This window comes from Blennius ocellaris (assembly GCF_963422515.1).
Source record: "Blennius ocellaris genome assembly, chromosome: 21".
NCBI classification, from domain to species: Eukaryota; Metazoa; Chordata; class Actinopteri; order Blenniiformes; family Blenniidae; genus Blennius; species Blennius ocellaris.
The window spans coordinates 20,873,946-20,896,791 of record NC_137670.1 but is presented as its reverse complement, the minus strand read 5'-3'; positions in this window follow the sequence as shown (position 1 = coordinate 20,896,791).

The following is a 22,846-nucleotide window of genomic DNA, read 5'->3' as shown; positions in this document are numbered from 1 at the left end:
CCATGCATGAGCTCAGGAAGGTCACACAAGCAGTCTGGGAAACTGCTGTCACTTCCATCGCAAAACCATCTGAACCTGCCAGTTCCAATCCTACAGTGTCAAACAGATGTTCTCCCCCACACCCCTCTCACAACAGGTCGAGGGGGGGGGGGGGGGTGAAAAGACAGCAGGGAACCCAGAAGCGTAACCGCTGCATCCCACAGCTGCCTAGAGATGGCCATGCTCAGAACAGAAGCTGCAGAAGACCATACTGGGAGATTCTGTCTCAAAACCAAGACGTGCACAGTGACCGGTCTGACAGCGACGCCCACTCTGACAGTTCTGACAGTTCCAGGCACAGTCAGGACTTCTCAGACAGGGACAACGCCTCCGACCGTCTCTCTGTCTCCCACAACCAGGAGCGTTACCGCCCGGAGCCCCGAGCAAACCACAGACGCTCCAGGGCTCCTCATAGTCCATCCCTGCACTGACATCAACACTAATGCTAATCCAATGTAGCCACCTTGCTTCCTGCAGTCAGGCAGACTTGAGTTGTCAGCAGCAGCAGAAACTCCGTCCCTAAACAGTAATAGCAAGACACCCTGCTATTAACTTGGTGAGCATAACTCCTGAGTGGACTCAAAACACCACTGTCCATTCAACAAGTACACTGGATTGTATTTTGTGCACAACCTTGTCAGACACATAGCTAGTTTGAAACACTAGTTAGGACTCAGTATGACTTACACATAGTCATAGACATGCATTTCCATGCAGCTCTCATCAAGGTGACACCTCTCCTCCTCTCACCTTAACCCATTCTAACTAACAACCCTGTGTCTCACTAACACCTAGTGGGAAACAAGTTAGTTATTTTACATCATGCCAGTGTCATTGTGGTTTATCTGAATTTTGTTCCATAACCTGAAGGATTGTTTTGTACTACTCTTGCATAGCAGAGATAGATAGTACCAACAATGCCCAGTTGGTTACCAAATGTCCAGATGTTACCACATGAATGAACTGATGAACTGATGAACTAATGAATTAACTTTCTTATCTGTGGACTGAACGTGTGTGTCCTCAGAATCACACATCGAGTCTGCTTCTGAAGACACAGGGGGGATGTTGGGATCTCAACAGGACCACAGAAAGCTTGTTCATTTCTGGGGAAAGACAATATTCATTTGTCATGAGACGCAGTCATGACATATGAATTCTTCATATGTTCAGGCGACGTTCAGGTGACGTTCAGGTGAAGTTCAGGCGATGTTCAGGTGACGTTCAGGTGAAGTTCAGGTGAAGTTCAGGTGAAGTTCAGGCGATGTTCAGGTGACGTTCAGGTGAAGTTCAGGTGATGTTCAGGTGACGTTCAGGTGAAGTTCAGGTGAAGTTCAGGTGACGTTCAGGTGACGTTCAGATGACGTTCAGATGACGTTCAGGCGACGTTCAGATGACGTTCAGGTGAAGTTCAGATGACGTTCAGGCGATGTTCAGGTGACGTTCAGATGACGTTCAGATGACGTTCAGATGACGTTCAGGTGAAGTTCAGGTGACGTTCAGATGACGTTCAGATGACGTTCAGATGACGTTCAGATGACGTTCAGGCGACGTTCAGATGACGTTCAGATGACGTTCAGATGACGTTCAGGCGACGTTCAGATGACGTTCAGGTGAAGTTCAGGCGATGTTCAGGCGATGTTCAGGTGACGTTCAGGTGAAGTTCAGGTGACGTTCAGGTGAAGTTCAGGCGATGTTCAGGTGACGTTCAGGTGAAGTTCAGGTGAAGTTCAGGTGACGTTCAGGTGACGTTCAGGTGACGTTCAGGCGACGTTCAGGTGAAGTTCAGGTGAAGTTCAGGTGACGTTCAGGTGACGTTCAGGTGACGTTCAGGTGACGTTCAGATGACGTTCAGGCGACGTTCAGATGACGTTCAGGTGAAGTTCAGGCGATGTTCAGGCGACGTTCAGGTGATGTTCAGGTGACGTTCAGGTCACGTTCAGGTGAAGTTCAGGCGATGTTCAGGTGACGTTCAGGTGATGTTCAGGTGACGTTCAGGTGACGTTCAGGTGACGTTCAGGTGAAGTTCAGGCGATGTTCAGGCGACGTTCAGGCGATGTTCAGGCGACGTTCAGGTGATGTTCAGGTGAAGTTCAGGCGATGTTCAGGCGACGTTCAGGTGACGTTCAGGTGATGTTCAGGTGAAGTTCAGGCGATGTTCAGACGATGTTCAGGTGATGTTCAGGTGATGTTCAGGTGAAGTTCAGGTGACGTTCAGGTGACGTTCAGGTGAAGTTCAGGCGATGTTCAGGCGATGTTCAGGCGACGTTCAGGTGACGTTCAGGTGATGTTAAGGTGATGTTCAGGCGATGTTCAGGTGATGTTCAGGTGATGTTCAGGTGATGTTCAGGCGATGTTCAGGTGATGCAGCACCCCCACCACCACTCGGGCCCCGAGGCACCAACTTGTCCGGGAGATTTGACATTAATCAAGTTGGCTGACACTAATTATCACCATCCAACGTGGGAGAGCGACGGATCTTCTCGACATCTGGCTGGTAACTTTAGTGTGCAGGCCTCCCAGGACAGGTGGAGGTGGAGGTGGAGGGTGGTTCAGGCCGGCCTGGGGGTGAAACAGTGATGCAGGAAGATGGAGGAGGAAAGGAAACACACACATCAGTTCAATCCTATCTATCTATCTCTCTATCGCTCTATCTATCTATCTATCTATCTATCTATCCATGTAGGGATGCCCTTCATGTGATATTACTTCAGGGGCCATATACTGTATAGTCCAGTTCCTTCTTGAGCGGGCTGGACCGATAAATTATTCTAATTATATGAGATGTATTTTCATGAATGAGGAAATATTTCTGAAGTCCAAATACAGCGCAAAAACTGAAGTAATCCATGTCTCCGTCTATTTCTTGGCCTTGATGTGGAAAAGGCGGAAAACGAAACAAAGCAGCCAAGCTTCTGAAACACATTGAATTTGGGACGGCAGGACGATGCTCCAGCTGGAAAATCAACAAACATCTGCGGCTCAGCTCTGCTGATATAACGGCGCCGTATTAGGATGTCATAACTATGAGACGGAAAGAAATCTAAAGGGCTGAAACCTTTACCCCTTTGCCTTTGCTCTCGTTTTCGAGGGGAAGGCGGAGGCGGAAGGCTAAGGGGTAGGGGTAGGGGTACAAAATTGAATTGGGATTGGACCTTAGACTCCAGGATCAGAGGGGCAGGCTGAGAGAGAGAGAGCTGCACAGTGTGGAGGTTCACGTGGATGGGAATCTAACGCGCAGACACAGACTGCTTGAAAATACGGGATCGGCGTCCCTGAGTTCAAACAATAATAAACACACAGCAATATTACAGTCACGTTATTCTCATTGCCTGCCCAGACTCTAAGCCTTACTCAGTTTGACGAGGGTGAACGTGCTGCGGGGAAAGTGCGTTGATTTCCCGGCTGGAGTTTGTTTTTCTCTCTGGCGTCCCAGGTAAACAAGCTGAACTGGTCTGTGGACAGGGAAAGTCCACAGGATGATCCCAGGAGGATCAAGCGCTTCTTGTGAGGAGGGGAGAAGAAGCGGCTTCAGGTCTGCATCCGGGAGTGTGCGGTGGCAGTGCACACTCAGGATCCGGTGAAGAAAGGAAAAAAAAAGAAAAAGGAAAACAAAAGTAATTCCACGGTGGTTCTCGGCTCGTCCAGCGAGGTGAAGAACTCTCCGGGCCGGTCAGTGTTAACACATGGTCCTTTGTCTCCGTGCCAAGAGGTGCGTCCGTCCCGGAGCACATTCGACTTGGAAGAGGTCTGTTTACCTTCGTGGGTGGATCTTTTACGAGTTCGTCTTGTTCCGGTTCCCGCTGTGTTCAGGGCCATGTGGACCAATCCTGAGGGAGGGCCCGCCCCGGAGCTTCCAGCTGGTGAGGGAGGTTTGGGGTCCCCTGCCGGTGACCTCCAGTGTTGCACCATGCAGGGGGGGACCCGGGGGGAGGGTCACATGACCAATGGCAAATTTTTCCAATCCTGAGCATGTGTTCTCTTTGTTCTTAAAACGTGGTCCCCCCTCCCCCCTTCCATGAGGTTGAGTGACCACTGGACTTTGGCTCCAACAGATTCATCCCATATTCCATGTCTCACTGCTTAAAACCAGTCCACTCGAGCCCTCTTAGCCAGCATTTAAGGACCGGGATTCCAGGCGCTCATCGCAAGATCGTTACATTTACCCTGCGGTACCTCGACTCTGCCCATCATACCTTTGGTTGTGAGTTTGTTCGCTTCCTGTTTGGAAGCTTCTGAGTGTCCTGACCTCTGTTTGTTCTCCCTTGCAGTCCCGGTGTGCGCCGCTCCGTCCTGCTGGGAAGATCCCGTGTATGTGAGTAAATAGAGATTTGATACAAATTAGAAACTACTAGCTAACCATAACATTTTAATAAATATGACTACACACACAACTTTGTAACAGAGGACAAAGACAAATTACATGTAAACCTCAGGTTGTAAATCATCTATTTCAAAGTTATCCTAACTGGAGCACACAAGAATGTTTGGTGTTCCATGTTACCTTTTCCTGTTGTTGGGTCCACCCAACCTCATGGAAGGGGGAAGGGGACCACGTTTTGAGAACAAAGAGATCACATGGTCAGAACGGGAAAAGTTCGCCATTGATCCCCGGATCACCCCCGGATCACCCCCCTCCAAGGTGCAATACTAGAGGCCAACGGCAGGGGGAGCCTGAGAGCTCCCTCACCAGCTGGAATGTCCAGGGCGGGCCCTCCGTCAGGATTGGTCCACATGACCCAGAGCCGGCTGGAAACCCGACACCACAACAAGAGGTATAAAATACCCCCGCGGGGGTGATTTCTTTCTCTCCAATGTGAAACCTGCGTAAAGACGGACGCATCCGTTTCGCACGGAGACGAAGTGCCACGTGTGCCCGCTGACCGGGCCCGGAGTTCCACACCGGGCCGACGAGCCGAGAACCACCGTGGAACTACTTCTACTTTCCCTTTTTCCTTTTTTTCCTTCTTCACCGGAGTCCGAGTGTGCAGCTGGCAGCGCACACTTCCTCCGCATGCAGACCTGAAGCCGCTTCTTCTCCCCCCTCCTCAAAAGAAGCGCTTGATCCTCCTCGGACCATCCTGTGGACTTTTCCTGTCCACAGACCATTTTAGCTTGTTTTCCCTGGGACGCCAGAGAGAAAAACAAGCTCCAGCCGGGAAATCAACGGATTTTCACCGGCCACCGGCAGCACGTTCACCCTCGTCAAACTGAGTAAGGCTTAGAGTCTGGGCAGGCAATGAGAATAACGTGACTGTAATATTGCTGTGTGTTTTATTATTGTGTTGAAGTCAGGGACGCCGATCCCTGTTTCAACCAATCTGTGTCTGCGTGTCGGATTTACATCAGCGCGAACCTCCGTGCTGTGCAGCCCGCTCGCTCTCTCTCTCCTTCTCTCTCTCTCTCTCTCTCTCTCTCAACCTGCACAGATCATTTCTGGACTCCGAGTGCAGGCCGAGACAGTGTGCAGAGCTGGACAAATCTTGTCCACTGCCCTTTCTCCCCCTCCTTCCTCTCCTTTCTCTCTTTTCTTCTCCTCCTCACTAAACAAGCGCATAAAGCAGAAACAGCTGTTCTCCATGCGCTCTGTGACCGTGTGTAGTTCACTGTCCCTGGGAATTGTCAGACACGAGCCCCCAGGCGCGCTCCAAGCAGGCTCACGAGCCGTGCACGAGCACAGTGACGTCACGCTGTCCAGAAAGAGTGCGCCAAGCGCCTCTGGTGGCCGCGTGAGTGATTGCAATCTCTTGAAAGACCGCCACTCGGTGGACAAGTCGAGTCATTGCATTCTCCCTCCGTGCGCCGCCGCGCCCCTAGTGGTCGTTCTGGTTACTGCCTCGAATTAGACGCCTGCCGCCACCTAGTGTCCGTTCGAGGTCATTACACCCACACACACTGACCCTCCAATGCCTGCCGCCACCTGGTGGACGTTCGTGGTCATTACACCAACACTCAGGCTTCCACACACTCACTCACACACACACACACACACACACTCACACCCTCTTTCTTTGTACATAGTGTTTGCTGTTTAATAGATTAGATCTTCGTGTTTGATTGTTTATTACTTAATTGTGTTGTTTTAATAAATGATTTATGAATTATTTTTGAATAAATACATTTTTGTTAATAAACGCATTTTAACTGAATTGATCGATTCTTGGTAATCATTGTGTATTTATTGTTGACAATTCACTGGTTTGTAACAGTCTGTGCTCGAATCTCACACCTTCCTTGTTATTTAATATTGTTATATTTACACAGAAATATTAACTTACTTAAATAACCTTTTGACAAACGAGACTGACATTTGGTATTAGCTATTTCCAGCTTAGCTGGTGGTGCCCCGATTTAATTATTATTTGATAAATAATCAATTTATTCAAATTAATAATTTTTCATTAATAAATTATTTTTGATAATTTATTAACTTTTGAGTAATTACTCAATTACTCTAGGAGTTGCTGATGAGTAACTAACCGTTTACTTCATTAGTAATTCCAATTTTTCCTAAATTACTTTCAGTAATCTATTACTTTCAGTAATCTATTACTTTCAGTAATTATTTATGCTAATTACCAACCATTAATCCCAACACTGTGACAACAGCAAAGTAGCCCAGAGCTTTCATGGGAAACAGCGTTCCTTCCACTATTTGTTGTATCTGAAGGAGAACACAAATAAAAGACTCAAGATACTGATATTTTCTGAGACTCCTCTGACTGTCGTTCAGACTGACCTCATTATTTAATCATGGGATCTGAGCGCCCTCTTGTGGAACATTGGGGATTTCTTTGAGGAGCTTTGCTCCCACTTTGCTATGGGAGAAATGTGCAGCAAACCATCCAGGTCTGCCACTGGATGAAACCCTCAGTGTTTGTGTATTTTTGCAGTAATTCACTTGCCCTCCCTCCATCTTTCTCTTTCCCTCCAGTCCAGGCCGTCGCCCCGCCACAGAGCAGTGTTTAAAAGTTATTTTTATCCTTTAAAAAAGGAGAAAAAAACCTGTTACAATGTGGACACACGTACTTATAGACAAGTGTTTGTTCTCTATATGTACAAATATATATTTTTCCTTTTAAATATGGTCGCTGCAGCTCATGTTCATTTAAAGAAAATTGCGTACACTGTACTGTCTGTGGTCCATATTGACGTGATCCTCAACAACATCAACCTTTTTTCACAATTACACACTTAAATCACGCAACACATTATAGTGTACAGGCAGAACATTTCCTAAAAACTTCAATCAACTGGTTTTCAGCAAACTGCATCATGATCCTGTCCACTGGATTCACTGCAGCACTTTTTTCACAATCACACACTATTGCTATTTTATTCTTTCCTTTTATTGTTTTGGGGTGGAATTATTAAAAGTCTGCCAATATTTAAATAAATATGCAATTACGTACAACATGTTCTTGTTTTTTTCTTGTTTTTTTAATGTCTCACTACTACAATAAAGCACCCTATGGATCCACACGCTGCACAAGGTGCCTTTATTTTACACTGACCACCTGCCGTACAAAATGTCTGTACACACAACTACATATTATGTTTTTCTCTCATATTTGTAATTAGACTCGACTCTGCCCTGTATTCACAGCGTGGAATCCAGCGGCCTGCGAGCAGAGGCGTTTCTAGACCCCTGGGGGCCCGAGGCAAGAAGGACTATGGGTTCTCCCGGCCCCAGAATAATGATGAATGAAGTCCAGGATGACAGATCAGTAAAGAAATACTTTATTAAATAATTAACATATAAGATACACATTTCAAACTTTACACACAATATTTAAATGTGCAAAATTTTAAATATGATAAAATGCAACCAAACACACAAAAAAAAAATCAAACAAACAAAAAAACACAAATTGAAATCAGGGCCCTGGGCAATAGCCTGTTGCCTCCCCGTTGTGACGCCACTGCTCCCTCCCATCATATAAACGTGCCTCCAGCAGCAGGCTGCAGGACGTCTGACGCAGACAGTCGTCCCTCGGTTAAATGGGTTCAGTACTTTCTGTAAAACAACAGCCGATGTGAAAAATATCTGCACTTGCAATGGAAAGACGTACATGGATGGAAAACAGTAACAATACCTGGACCAGCGTGGCAGTTTTCCTGCTGAAAGCAGCGGCTCCCTGGACGCAGACCAAGTTTGTGTCCCCGTCGGTCTCGCCCTGATTTCTGCACTGCTTTTGCTTCTGTGGTCTCTGCTGTGAGGAGCTGCACACTGTGCAACATGTGTCCCAGTCATGTGGGGAGAAGAGATTCTCATTCAACACCTTGCCGTTTAGATTGAAACTGGTCAGAGGAATATTAACCTGTAGGACATATTTCATGCCAATAAGTGCAGTTCAGAGTGTTGGACAATACCCGTTACTGACTGCTGAGGCCAACTAAATACTGCTCCATCTCGTTGTCGCTGAACTTTTTAAAATTCAACGAAAAAAAGACAGAAGTGATGGTGTTCGGCCCGAGTGCCACTAGTGAACCGCCCTCGGTCGATTTCGGCCCACTGAGACAATACATTAAGCCGTTAGTCTCCAATTTGGGCGTTAAAATGGACAGTGATTTTAAACTGGACGGCAGATTGGGGCTATAGTGAAGTCCAGCTTCTTTCACATGAGGCAGCTGGTGAAAGTAAAGCCCTTTCTGGCACAGAAGCACCTAGAAGCAGTAATCCACGCTTTTATTACATCTCGGCTGGATTACTGCAACTCACTTTACTTTGGAGTCACCAGTCTTCCCTCACCAACTCTCTTTACTTTGGAGTCACCAGTCTTCCCTCACCAACTCACTTTACTTTGGAGTCACCAGTCTTCCCTCACCAACTCTCTTTACTTTGGAGTCACCAGTCTTCCCTCACCAACTCACTTTACTTTGGAGTCACCAGTCTTCCCTCACCAACTCTCTTTACTTTGGAGTCACCAGTCTTCCCTCACCAACTCACTTTACTTTGGAGTCACCAGTCTTCCCTCACCAACTCACTTTACTTTGGAGTCACCAGTCTTCCCTCACCAACTCTCTTTACTTTGGAGTCAGCCAGTCTTCCCTCACCAACTCTCTTTACTTTGGAGTCAGCCAGTCTTCCCTCACCAACTCTCTTTACTTTGGAGTCAGCCAGTCTTCTCTCACCAACTCACTTTACTTTGGAGTCAGCCAGTCTTCCCTCACCAACTCACTTTATTGTGGAGTCACCAGTCTTCCCTCACCAACTCTCTTTACTTTGGAGTCACCAGTCTTCCCTCACCAACTCTCTTTACTTTGGAGTCACCAGTCTTCCCTCACCAACTCACTTTACTTTGGAGTCACCAGTCTTCTCTCACCAACTCTCTTTACTTTGGAGTCACCAGTCTTCTCTCACCAACTCACTTTACTTTGGAGTCAGCCAGTCTTCCCTCACCAACTCACTTTACTTTGGAGTCAGCCAGTCTTCCCTCACCAACTCACTTTACTTTGGAGTCAGCCAGTCTTCCCTCACCAACTCACTTTACTTTGGAGTCACCAGTCTTCCCTCACCAACTCTCTTTACTTTGGAGTCAGCCAGTCTTCCCTCACCAACTCTCTTTACTTTGGAGTCAGCCAGTCTTCCCTCACCAACTCTCTTTACTTTGGAGTCAGCCAGTCTTCTCTCACCAACTCACTTTACTTTGGAGTCAGCCAGTCTTCCCTCACCAACTCACTTTATTGTGGAGTCACCAGTCTTCCCTCACCAACTCTCTTTACTTTGGAGTCACCAGTCTTCCCTCACCAACTCTCTTTACTTTGGAGTCACCAGTCTTCTCTCACCAACTCTCCTTACTTTGGAGTCACCAGTCTTCCCTCACCAACTCTCTTTACTTTGGAGTCACCAGTCTTCCCTCACCAACTCTCTTTACTTTGGAGTCACCAGTCTTCCCTCACCAACTCTCTTTACTTTGGAGTCACCAGTCTTCCCTCACCAACTCACTTTATTGTGGAGTCACCAGTCTTCCCTCACCAACTCACTTTACTTTGGAGTCAGCCAGTCTTCTCTCACCAACTCACTTTACTTTGGAGTCAGCCAGTCTTCTCTCACCAACTCTCTTTACTTTGGAGTCACCAGTCTTCCCTCACCAACTCACTTTATTGTGGAGTCACCAGTCTTCCCTCACCAACTCACTTTACTTTGGAGTCAGCCAGTCTTCTCTCACCAACTCACTTTACTTTGGAGTCACCAGTCTTCCCTCACCAACTCACTTTATTGTGGAGTCACCAGTCTTCCCTCACCAACTCTCTTTACATTGGAGTCACCAGTCTTCCCTCACCAACTCACTTTATTGTGGAGTCACCAGTCTTCCCTCACCAACTCACTTTACTTTGGAGTCAGCCAGTCTTCCCTCACCAACTCACTTTACTTTGGAGTCACCAGTCTTCCCTCACCAACTCACTTTATTGTGGAGTCACCAGTCTTCCCTCACCAACTCTCTTTACTTTGGAGTCACCAGTCTTCTCTCACCAACTCACTTTACTTTGGAGTCACCAGTCTTCCCTCACCAACTCTCTTTACTTTGGAGTCACCAGTCTTCCCTCACCAACTCACTTTACTTTGGAGTCACCAGTCTTCCCTCACCAACTCTCTTTACTTTGGAGTCACCAGTCTTCCCTCACCAACTCACTTTACTTTGGAGTCACCAGTCTTCTCTCACCAACTCACTTTACTTTGGAGTCACCAGTCTTCCCTCACCAACTCTCTTTACTTTGGAGTCACCAGTCTTCCCTCACCAACTCACTTTACTTTGGAGTCACCAGTCTTCCCTCACCAACTCTCTTTACTTTGGAGTCACCAGTCTTCCCTCACCAACTCACTTTACTTTGGAGTCACCAGTCTTCCCTCACCAACTCTCTTTACTTTGGAGTCACCAGTCTTCCCTCACCAACTCTCTTTACTTTGGAGTCACCAGTCTTCCCTCACCAACTCACTTTACTTTGGAGTCACCAGTCTTCCCTCACCAACTCTCTTTACTTTGGAGTCACCAGTCTTCCCTCACCAACTCACTTTACTTTGGAGTCACCAGTCTTCTCTCACCAACTCACTTTACTTTGGAGTCAGCCAGTCTTCCCTCACCAACTCACTTTATTGTGGAGTCACCAGTCTTCCCTCACCAACTCTCTTTACTTTGGAGTCACCAGTCTTCTCTCACCAACTCACTTTACTTTGGAGTCAGCCAGTCTTCCCTCACCAACTCACTTTATTGTGGAGTCACCAGTCTTCCCTCACCAACTCTCTTTACTTTGGAGTCACCAGTCTTCCCTCACCAACTCACTTTATTGTGGAGTCACCAGTCTTCCCTCACCAACTCACTTTACTTTGGAGTCACCAGTCTTCTCTCACCAACTCACTTTACTTTGGAGTCAGCCAGTCTTCCCTCACCAACTCACTTTATTGTGGAGTCACCAGTCTTCCCTCACCAACTCTCTTTACTTTGGAGTCACCAGTCTTCCCTCACCAACTCACTTTATTGTGGAGTCACCAGTCTTCCCTCACCAACTCTCTTTACTTTGGAGTCACCAGTCTTCCCTCACCAACTCATTTTACTTTGGAGTCACCAGTCTTCTCTCACCAACTCACTTTACTTTGGAGTCAGCCAGTCTTCCCTCACCAACTCACTTTATTGTGGAGTCACCAGTCTTCCCTCACCAACTCTCTTTACTTTGGAGTCACCAGTCTTCCCTCACCAACTCACTTTATTGTGGAGTCACCAGTCTTCCCTCACCAACTCACTTTACTTTGGTGTCAGCCAGTCTTCCCTCACCAACTCACTTTACTTTGGAGTCACCAGTCTTCCCTCACCAACTCACTTTACTTTGGAGTCACCAGTCTTCCCTCACCAACTCACTTTATTGTGGAGTCACCAGTCTTCCCTCACCAACTCTCTTTACTTTGGAGTCACCAGTCTTCCCTCACCAACTCACTTTATTGTGGAGTCACCAGTCTTCCCTCACCAACTCACTTTACTTTGGAGTCAGCCAGTCTTCCCTCACCAACTCACTTTACTTTGGAGTCACCAGTCTTCCCTCACCAACTCACTTTATTGTGGAGTCACCAGTCTTCCCTCACCAACTCTCTTTACTTTGGAGTCACCAGTCTTCTCTCACCAACTCACTTTACTTTGGAGTCACCAGTCTTCCCTCACCAACTCTCTTTACTTTGGAGTCACCAGTCTTCCCTCACCAACTCACTTTACTTTGGAGTCACCAGTCTTCCCTCACCAACTCTCTTTACTTTGGAGTCACCAGTCTTCCCTCACCAACTCTCTTTACTTTGGAGTCACCAGTCTTCCCTCACCAACTCACTTTACTTTGGAGTCACCAGTCTTCTCTCACCAACTCACTTTACTTTGGAGTCACCAGTCTTCCCTCACCAACTCACTTTACTTTGGAGTCACCAGCCTTCCCTCACCAACTCTCTTTACTTTGGAGTCACCAGTCTTCCCTCACCAACTCACTTTACTTTGGAGTCACCAGTCTTCTCTCACCAACTCACTTTACTTTGGAGTCACCAGTCTTCCCTCACCAACTCTCTTTACTTTGGAGTCACCAGTCTTCCCTCACCAACTCACTTTACTTTGGAGTCACCAGTCTTCCCTCACCAACTCTCTTTACTTTGGAGTCACCAGTCTTCCCTCACCAACTCTCTTTACTTTGGAGTCACCAGTCTTCCCTCACCAACTCTCTTTACTTTGGAGTCACCAGTCTTCCCTCACCAACTCACTTTATTGTGGAGTCACCAGTCTTCCCTCACCAACTCACTTTACTTTGGAGTCACCAGTCTTCTCTCACCAACTCACTTTACTTTGGAGTCAGCCAGTCTTCCCTCACCAACTCACTTTATTGTGGAGTCACCAGTCTTCCCTCACCAACTCTCTTTACTTTGGAGTCACCAGTCTTCCCTCACCAACTCACTTTATTGTGGAGTCACCAGTCTTCCCTCACCAACTCTCTTTACTTTGGAGTCACCAGTCTTCCCTCACCAACTCATTTTACTTTGGAGTCACCAGTCTTCCCTCACCAACTCACTTTATTGTGGAGTCACCAGTCTTCCCTCACCAACTCTCTTTACTTTGGAGTCACCAGTCTTCCCTCACCAACTCACTTTATTGTGGAGTCACCAGTCTTCCCTCACCAACTCACTTTACTTTGGTGTCAGCCAGTCTTCCCTCACCAACTCACTTTACTTTGGAGTCACCAGTCTTCCCTCACCAACTCACTTTACTTTGGAGTCACCAGTCTTCCCTCACCAACTCACTTTATTGTGGAGTCACCAGTCTTCCCTCACCAACTCTCTTTACTTTGGAGTCACCAGTCTTCCCTCACCAACTCACTTTATTGTGGAGTCACCAGTCTTCCCTCACCAACTCACTTTACTTTGGAGTCAGCCAGTCTTCCCTCACCAACTCACTTTACTTTGGAGTCACCAGTCTTCCCTCACCAACTCACTTTATTGTGGAGTCACCAGTCTTCCCTCACCAACTCTCTTTACTTTGGAGTCACCAGTCTTCTCTCACCAACTCACTTTACTTTGGAGTCACCAGTCTTCCCTCACCAACTCTCTTTACTTTGGAGTCACCAGTCTTCCCTCACCAACTCACTTTACTTTGGAGTCACCAGTCTTCCCTCACCAACTCTCTTTACTTTGGAGTCACCAGTCTTCCCTCACCAACTCACTTTACTTTGGAGTCACCAGTCTTCTCTCACCAACTCACTTTACTTTGGAGTCACCAGTCTTCCCTCACCAACTCACTTTACTTTGGAGTCACCAGCCTTCCCTCACCAACTCTCTTTACTTTGGAGTCACCAGTCTTCCCTCACCAACTCTCTTTACTTTGGAGTCACCAGTCTTCCCTCACCAACTCTCTTTACTTTGGAGTCACCAGTCTTCCCTCACCAACTCACTTTACTTTGGAGTCACCAGTCTTCCCTCACCAACTCTCTTTACTTTGGAGTCACCAGTCTTCCCTCACCAACTCACTTTACTTTGGAGTCACCAGTCTTCCCTCACCAACTCTCTTTACTTTGGAGTCACCAGTCTTCCCTCACCAACTCACTTTACTTTGGAGTCACCAGTCTTCCCTCACCAACTCTCTTTACTTTGGAGTCACCAGTCTTCCCTCACCAACTCACTTTACTTTGGAGTCACCAGTCTTCCCTCACCAACTCACTTTACTTTGGAGTCAGCCAGTCTTCCCTCACCAACTCACTTTATTGTGGAGTCACCAGTCTTCCCTCACCAACTCTCTTTACTTTGGAGTCACCAGTCTTCTCTCACCAACTCACTTTACTTTGGAGTCAGCCAGTCTTCCCTCACCAACTCACTTTATTGTGGAGTCACCAGTCTTCCCTCACCAACTCTCTTTACTTTGGAGTCACCAGTCTTCCCTCACCAACTCACTTTATTGTGGAGTCACCAGTCTTCCCTCACCAACTCACTTTACTTTGGAGTCACCAGTCTTCTCTCACCAACTCACTTTACTTTGGAGTCACCAGTCTTCCCTCACCAACTCTCTTTACTTTGGAGTCACCAGTCTTCCCTCACCAACTCTCTTTACTTTGGAGTCACCAGTCTTCCCTCACCAACTCACTTTATTGTGGAGTCACCAGTCTTCCCTCACCAACTCTCTTTACTTTGGAGTCACCAGTCTTCCCTCACCAACTCACTTTACTTTGGAGTCACCAGTCTTCTCTCACCAACTCACTTTACTTTGGAGTCAGCCAGTCTTCCCTCACCAACTCACTTTATTGTGGAGTCACCAGTCTTCCCTCACCAACTCTCTTTACTTTGGAGTCACCAGTCTTCCCTCACCAACTCACTTTATTGTGGAGTCACCAGTCTTCCCTCACCAACTCACTTTACTTTGGAGTCAGCCAGTCTTCCCTCACCAACTCACTTTACTTTGGAGTCACCAGTCTTCCCTCACCAACTCACTTTATTGTGGAGTCACCAGTCTTCCCTCACCAACTCTCTTTACTTTGGAGTCACCAGTCTTCCCTCACCAACTCTCTTTACTTTGGAGTCAGCCAGTCTTCCCTCACCAACTCACTTTACTTTGGAGTCAGCCAGTCTTCCCTCACCAACTCTCTTTACTTTGGAGTCAGCCAGTCTTCCCTCACCAACTCACTTTACTTTGGAGTCACCAGTCTTCCCTCACCAACTCACTTTATTGTGGAGTCACCAGTCTTCCCTCACCAACTCTCTTTACTTTGGAGTCACCAGTCTTCCCTCACCAACTCTCTTTACTTTGGAGTCAGCCAGTCTTCCCTCACCAACTCACTTTACTTTGGAGTCAGCCAGTCTTCCCTCACCAACTCTCTTTACTTTGGAGTCACCAGTCTTCCCTCACCAACTCTCTTTACTTTGGAGTCACCAGTCTTCCCTCACCAACTCACTTTATTGTGGAGTCACCAGTCTTCCCTCACCAACTCTCTTTACTTTGGAGTCACCAGTCTTCCCTCACCAACTCACTTTACTTTGGAGTCACCAGTCTTCTCTCACCAACTCACTTTACTTTGGAGTCAGCCAGTCTTCCCTCACCAACTCACTTTATTGTGGAGTCACCAGTCTTCCCTCACCAACTCTCTTTACTTTGGAGTCACCAGTCTTCCCTCACCAACTCACTTTATTGTGGAGTCACCAGTCTTCCCTCACCAACTCACTTTACTTTGGAGTCAGCCAGTCTTCCCTCACCAACTCACTTTACTTTGGAGTCACCAGTCTTCCCTCACCAACTCACTTTATTGTGGAGTCACCAGTCTTCCCTCACCAACTCACTTTACTTTGGAGTCACCAGTCTTCCCTCACCAACTCTCTTTACTTTGGAGTCACCAGTCTTCCCTCACCAACTCTCTTTACTTTGGAGTCAGCCAGTCTTCCCTCACCAACTCACTTTACTTTGGAGTCAGCCAGTCTTCCCTCACCAACTCTCTTTACTTTGGAGTCAGCCAGTCTTCCCTCACCAACTCACTTTACTTTGGAGTCACCAGTCTTCCCTCACCAACTCACTTTATTGTGGAGTCACCAGTCTTCCCTCACCAACTCTCTTTACTTTGGAGTCACCAGTCTTCCCTCACCAACTCTCTTTACTTTGGAGTCAGCCAGTCTTCCCTCACCAACTCACTTTACTTTGGAGTCAGCCAGTCTTCCCTCACCAACTCTCTTTACTTTGGAGTCACCAGTCTTCCCTCACCAACTCTCTTTACTTTGGAGTCAGCCAGTCTTCCCTCACCAACTCTCTTTACTTTGGAGTCACCAGTCTTCCCTCACCAACTCTCTTTACTTTGGAGTCAGCCAGTCTTCCCTCACCAACTCTCTTTACTTTGGAGTCACCAGTCTTCCCTCACCAACTCACTTTACTTTGGAGTCAGCCAGTCTTCCCTCACCAACTCACTTTACTTTGGAGTCACCAGTCTTCCCTCACCAACTCTCTTTACTTTGGAGTCACCAGTCTTCTCTCACCAACTCTCTTTACTTTGGAGTCAGCCAGTCTTCTCTCACCAACTCACTTTACTTTGGAGTCAGCCAGTCTTCTCTCACCAACTCACTTTACTTTGGAGTCAGCCAGTCTTCCCTCACCAACTCACTTTATTGTGGAGTCACCAGTCTTCCCTCACCAACTCACTTTACTTTGGAGTCACCAGTCTTCCCTCACCAACTCACTTTATTGTGGAGTCACCAGTCTTCTCTCACCAACTCTCTTTACTTTGGAGTCACCAGTCTTCTCTCACCAACTCACTTTACTTTGGAGTCACCAGTCTTCCCTCACCAACTCACTTTACTTTGGAGTCAGCCAGTCTTCCCTCACCAACTCTCTTTACTTTGGAGTCACCAGTCTTCCCTCACCAACTCTCTTTACTTTGGAGTCAGCCAGTCTTCTCTCACCAACTCTCTTTACTTTGGAGTCACCAGTCTTCCCTCACCAACTCACTTTACTTTGGAGTCACCAGTCTTCCCTCACCAACTCACTTTACTTTGGAGTCACCAGTCTTCCCTCACCAACTCTCTTTACTTTGGAGTCACCAGTCTTCCCTCACCAACTCTCTTTACTTTGGAGTCAGCCAGTCTTCCCTCACCAACTCTCTTTACTTTGGAGTCACCAGTCTTCCCTCACCAACTCACTTTATTGTGGAGTCACCAGTCTTCCCTCACCAACTCACTTTACTTTGGAGTCAGCCAGTCTTCTCTCACCAACTCACTTTACTTTGGAGTCAGCCAGTCTTCTCTCACCAACTCACTTTACTTTGGAGTCAGCCAGTCTTCTCTCACCAACTCACTTTACTTTGGAGTCAGCCAGTCTTCTCTCACCAACTCACTTTACTTTGGAGTCACCAGTCTTCCCTCACCAACTCTCTTTACTTTGGAGTCAGCCAGTCTTCCCTCACCAACTCACTTTACTTTGGAGTCAGCCAGTCTTCTCTCACCAACTCTCTTTACTTTGGAGTCACCAGTCTTCCCTCACCAACTCACTTTATTGTGGAGTCACCAGTCTTCCCTCACCAACTCACTTTATTGTGGAGTCACCAGTCTTCCCTCACCAACTCACTTTATTGTGGAGTCACCAGTCTTCTCTCACCAACTCACTTTACTTTGGAGTCAGCCAGTCTTCTCTCACCAACTCTCTTTACTTTGGAGTCACCAGTCTTCCCTCACCAACTCACTTTACTTTGGAGTCACCAGTCTTCTCTCACCAACTCTCTTTACTTTGGAGTCACCAGTCTTCCCTCACCAACTCACTTTACTTTGGAGTCAGCCAGTCTTCCCTCACCAACTCTCTTTACTTTGGAGTCACCAGTCTTCCCTCACCAACTCACTTTACTTTGGAGTCACCAGTCTTCCCTCACCAACTCACTTTACTTTGGAGTCACCAGTCTTCTCTCACCAACTCTCTTTACTTTGGAGTCACCAGTCTTCTCTCACCAACTCACTTTACTTTGGAGTCAGCCAGTCTTCCCTCACCAACTCTCTTTACTTTGGAGTCACCAGTCTTCCCTCACCAACTCTCTTTACTTTGGAGTCACCAGTCTTCCCTCACCAACTCACTTTACTTTGGAGTCACCAGTCTTCTCTCACCAACTCTCTTTACTTTGGAGTCACCAGTCTTCTCTCACCAACTCACTTTACTTTGGAGTCACCAGTCTTCCCTCACCAACTCACTTTACTTTGGAGTCACCAGTCTTCTCTCACCAACTCTCTTTACTTTGGAGTCAGCCAGTCTTCTCTCACCAACTCTCTTTACTTTGGAGTCAGCCAGTCTTCCCTCACCAACTCTCTTTACTTTGGAGTCAGCCAGTCTTCCCTCACCAACTCACTTTACTTTGGAGTCACCAGTCTTCTCTCACCAACTCACTTTACTTTGGAGTCACCAGTCTTCTCTCACCAACTCTCTTTACTTTGGAGTCACCAGTCTTCTCTCACCAACTCTCTTTACTTTGGAGTCAGCCAGTCTTCCCTCACCAACTCTCTTTACTTTGGAGTCACCAGTCTTCTCTCACCAACTCTCTTTACTTTGGAGTCAGCCAGTCTTCCCTCACCAACTCTCTTTACTTTTAGAGTCACCAGTCTTCTCTCACCAACTCACTTTACTTTGGACTCAGCCAGTCTTCCCTCACCAACTCTCTTTACTTTTAGAGTCACCAGTCTTCTCTCACCAACTCACTTTACTTTGGAGTCACCAGTCTTCTCTCACCAACTCACTTTACTTTGGAGTCAGCCAGTCTTCCCTCACCAACTCTCTTTACTTTGGAGTCACCAGTCTTCCCTCACCAACTCTCTTTACTTTGGAGTCACCAGTCTTCTCTCACCAACTCTCTTTACTTTGGAGTCACCAGTCTTCCCTCACCAACTCACTTTACTTTGGAGTCAGCCAGTCTTCTCTCACCAACTCTCTTTACTTTGGAGTCACCAGTCTTCTCTCACCAACTCACTTTACTTTGGAGTCAGCCAGTCTTCTCTCACCAACTCACTTTACTTTGGAGTCACCAGTCTTCCCTCACCAACTCTCTTTACTTTGGAGTCACCAGTCTTCCCTCACCAACTCTCTTTACTTTGGAGTCACCAGTCTTCCCTCACCAACTCTCTTTACTTTGGAGTCAGCCAGTCTTCCCTCACCAACTCTCTTTACTTTGGAGTCACCAGTCTTCCCTCACCAACTCACTTTACTTTGGAGTCAGCCAGTCTTCTCTCACCAACTCACTTTACTTTGGAGTCACCAGTCTTCCCTCACCAACTCTCTTTACTTTGGAGTCAGCCAGTCTTCCCTCACCAACTCACTTTACTTTGGAGTCAGCCAGTCTTCTCTCACCAACTCTCTTTACTTTGGAGTCACCAGTCTTCTCTCACCAACTCACTTTACTTTGGAGTCAGCCAGTCTTCTCTCACCAACTCACTTTACTTTGGAGTCACCAGTCTTCCCTCACCAACTCTCTTTACTTTGGAGTCAGCCAGTCTTCTCTCACCAACTCACTTTACTTTGGAGTCACCAGTCGTCCCTCACCAACTCACTTTACTTTGGAGTCAGCCAGTCTTCCCTCACCAACTCACTTTACTTTGGAGTCACCAGTCTTCCCTCACCAACTCACTTTATTGTGGAGTCACCAGTCTTCTCCCACCAACTCACTTTACTTTGGAGTCACCAGTCTTCCCTCACCAACTCACTTTACTTTGGAGTCAGCCAGTCTTCCCTCACCAACTCACTTTACTTTGGAGTCACCAGTCTTCCCTCATCAACTCTCTTTACTTTGGAGTCACCAATCTTCCCTCACCAACTCACTTTATTGTGGAGTGACCAGTCTTCCCTCACCAACTCACTTTACTTTGGAGTCACCAGTGTTCCCTCATCAACTCTCTTTACTTTGGAGTCACCAATCTTCCCTCACCAACTCACTTTATTGTGGAGTGACCAGTCTTCCCTCACCAACTCACTTTATTGTGGAGTCACCAGTCTTCTCTCACCAACTCACTTTACTTTGGAGTCAGCCAGTCTTCCCTCACCAACTCTCTTTACTTTGGAGTCACCAGTCTTCCCTCACCAACTCACTTTACTTTGGAGTCACCAGTCTTCTCTCACCAACTCTCTTTACTTTGGAGTCACCAGTCTTCTCTCACCAACTCACTTTACTTTGGAGTCGCCAGTCTTCTCTCACCAACTCTCTTTACTTTGGAGTCACCAGTCTTCCCTCACCAACTCACTTTACTTTGGAGTCACCAGTCTTCCCTCACCAACTCACTTTACTTTGGAGTCACCAGTCTTCTCTCACCAACTCACTTTACTTTGGAGTCACCAGTCTTCCCTCACCAACTCTCTTTACTTTGGAGTCACCAGTCTTCTCTCACCAACTCACTTTACTTTGGAGTCACCAGTCTTCCCTCACCAACTCACTTTACTTTGGAGTCACCAGTCTTCTCTCACCAACTCTCTTTACTTTGGAGTCACCAGTCTTCTCTCACCAACTCTCTTTACTTTGGAGTCACCAGTCTTCCCTCACCAACTCACTTTACTTTGGAGTCACCAGTCTTCTCTCACCAACTCTCTTTACTTTGGAGTCACCAGTCTTCCCTCACCAACTCACTTTACTTTGGAGTCACCAGTCTTCCCTCACCAACTCACTTTACTTTGGAGTCACCAGTCTTCCCTCACCAACTCACTTTACTTTGGAGTCACCAGTCTTCTCTCAGCAACTCTCTTTACTTTGGAGTCAGCCAGTCTTCCCTCACCAACTCACTTTACTTTGGAGTCACCAGTCTTCCCTCACCAACTCACTTTACTTTGGAGTCAGCCAGTCTTCCCTCACCAACTCTCTTTACTTTGGAGTCACCAGTCTTCCCTCACCAACTCACTTTACTTTGGAGTCAGCCAGTCTTCCCTCACCAACTCTCTTTACTTTGGAGTCACCAATCTTCCCTCACCAACTCACTTTATTGTGGAGTGACCAGTCTTCCCTCACCAACTCACTTTATTGTGGAGTCACCAGTCTTCTCTCACCAACTCACTTTACTTTGGAGTCAGCCAGTCTTCCCTCACCAACTCTCTTTACTTTGGAGTCACCAGTCTTCTCTCACCAACTCACTTTATTTTGGAGTCAGCCAGTCTTCCCTCACCAACTCTCTTTACTTTGGAGTCAGCCAGTCTTCCCTCACCAACTCACTTTACTTTGGAGTCACCAGTCTTCTCTCACCAACTCACTTTACTTTGGAGTCACCAGTCTTCTCTCACCAACTCACTTTACTTTGGAGTCAGCCAGTCTTCCCTCACCAACTCTCTTTACTTTGGAGTCACCAGTCTTCTCTCACCAACTCTCTTTACTTTGGAGTCACCAGTCTTCTCTCACCAACTCACTTTACTTTGGAGTCACCAGTCTTCTCTCACCAACTCACTTTACTTTGGAGTCAGCCAGTCTTCCCTCACCAACTCTCTTTACTTTGGAGTCACCAGTCTTCCCTCACCAACTCTCTTTACTTTGGAGTCACCAGTCTTCTCTCACCAACTCTCTTTACTTTGGAGTCACCAGTCTTCCCTCACCAACTCACTTTACTTTGGAGTCACCAGTCTTCTCTCACCAACTCTCTTTACTTTGGAGTCACCAGTCTTCCATCACCAACTCTCTTTACTTTGGAGTCAGCCAGTCTTCCCTCACCAACTCTCTTTACTTTGGAGTCACCAGTCTTCTCTCACCAACTTTCTTTACTTTGGAGTCAGCCAGTCTTCCCTCACCAACTCACTTTACTTTGGAGTCAGCCAGTCTTCCCTCACCAACTCACTTTACTTTGGAGTCAGCCAGTCTTCTCTCACCAACTCTCTTTACTTTGGAGTTCAGCCAGTCTTCTCTCACCAACTCTCTTTACTTTGGAGTCAGCCAGTCTTCCCTCACCAACTCTCTTTACTTTGGAGTCACCAGTCTTCCCTCACCAACTCACTTTACTTTGGAGTCAGCCAGTCTTCCCTCACCAACTCACTTTATTGTGGAGTCACCAGTCTTCCCTCACCAACTCACTTTACTTTGGAGTCACCAGTCTTCCCTCACCAACTCACTTTACTTTGGAGTCACCAGTCTTCCCTCACCAACTCACTTTACTTTGGAGTCACCAGTCTTCTCTCACCAACTCTCTTTACTTTGGAGTCACCAGTCTTCCCTCACCAACTCACTTTACTTTGGAGTCAGCCAGTCTTCTCTCACCAACTCACTTTACTTTGGAGTCAGCCAGTCTTCCCTCACCTACTCTCTTTACTTTGGAGTCACCAGTCTTCCCTCACCAACTCTCTTTACTTTGGAGTCACCAGTCTTCTCTCACCAACTCTCTTTACTTTGGAGTCACCAGTCTTCCCTCACCAACTCACTTTACTTTGGAGTCACCAGTCTTCTCTCACCAACTCTCTTTACTTTGGAGTCACCAGTCTTCCCTCACCAACTCACTTTACTTTGGAGTCACCAGTCTTCTCTCACCAACTCTCTTTACTTTGGAGTCACCAGTCTTCTCTCACCAACTCACTTTACTTTGGAGTCAGCCAGTCTTCTCTCACCAACTCACTTTACTTTGGAGTCACCAGTCTTCCTCACCAACTCTCTTTACTTTGGAGTCACCAGTCTTCCCTCACCAACTCTCTTTACTTTGGAGTCACCAGTCTTCCCTCACCAACTCTCTTTACTTTGGAGTCAGCCAGTCTTCCCTCACCAACTCTCTTTACTTTGGAGTCACCAGTCTTCCCTCACCAACTCACTTTACTTTGGAGTCAGCCAGTCTTCTCTCACCAACTCACTTTACTTTGGAGTCACCAGTCTTCCCTCACCAACTCTCTTT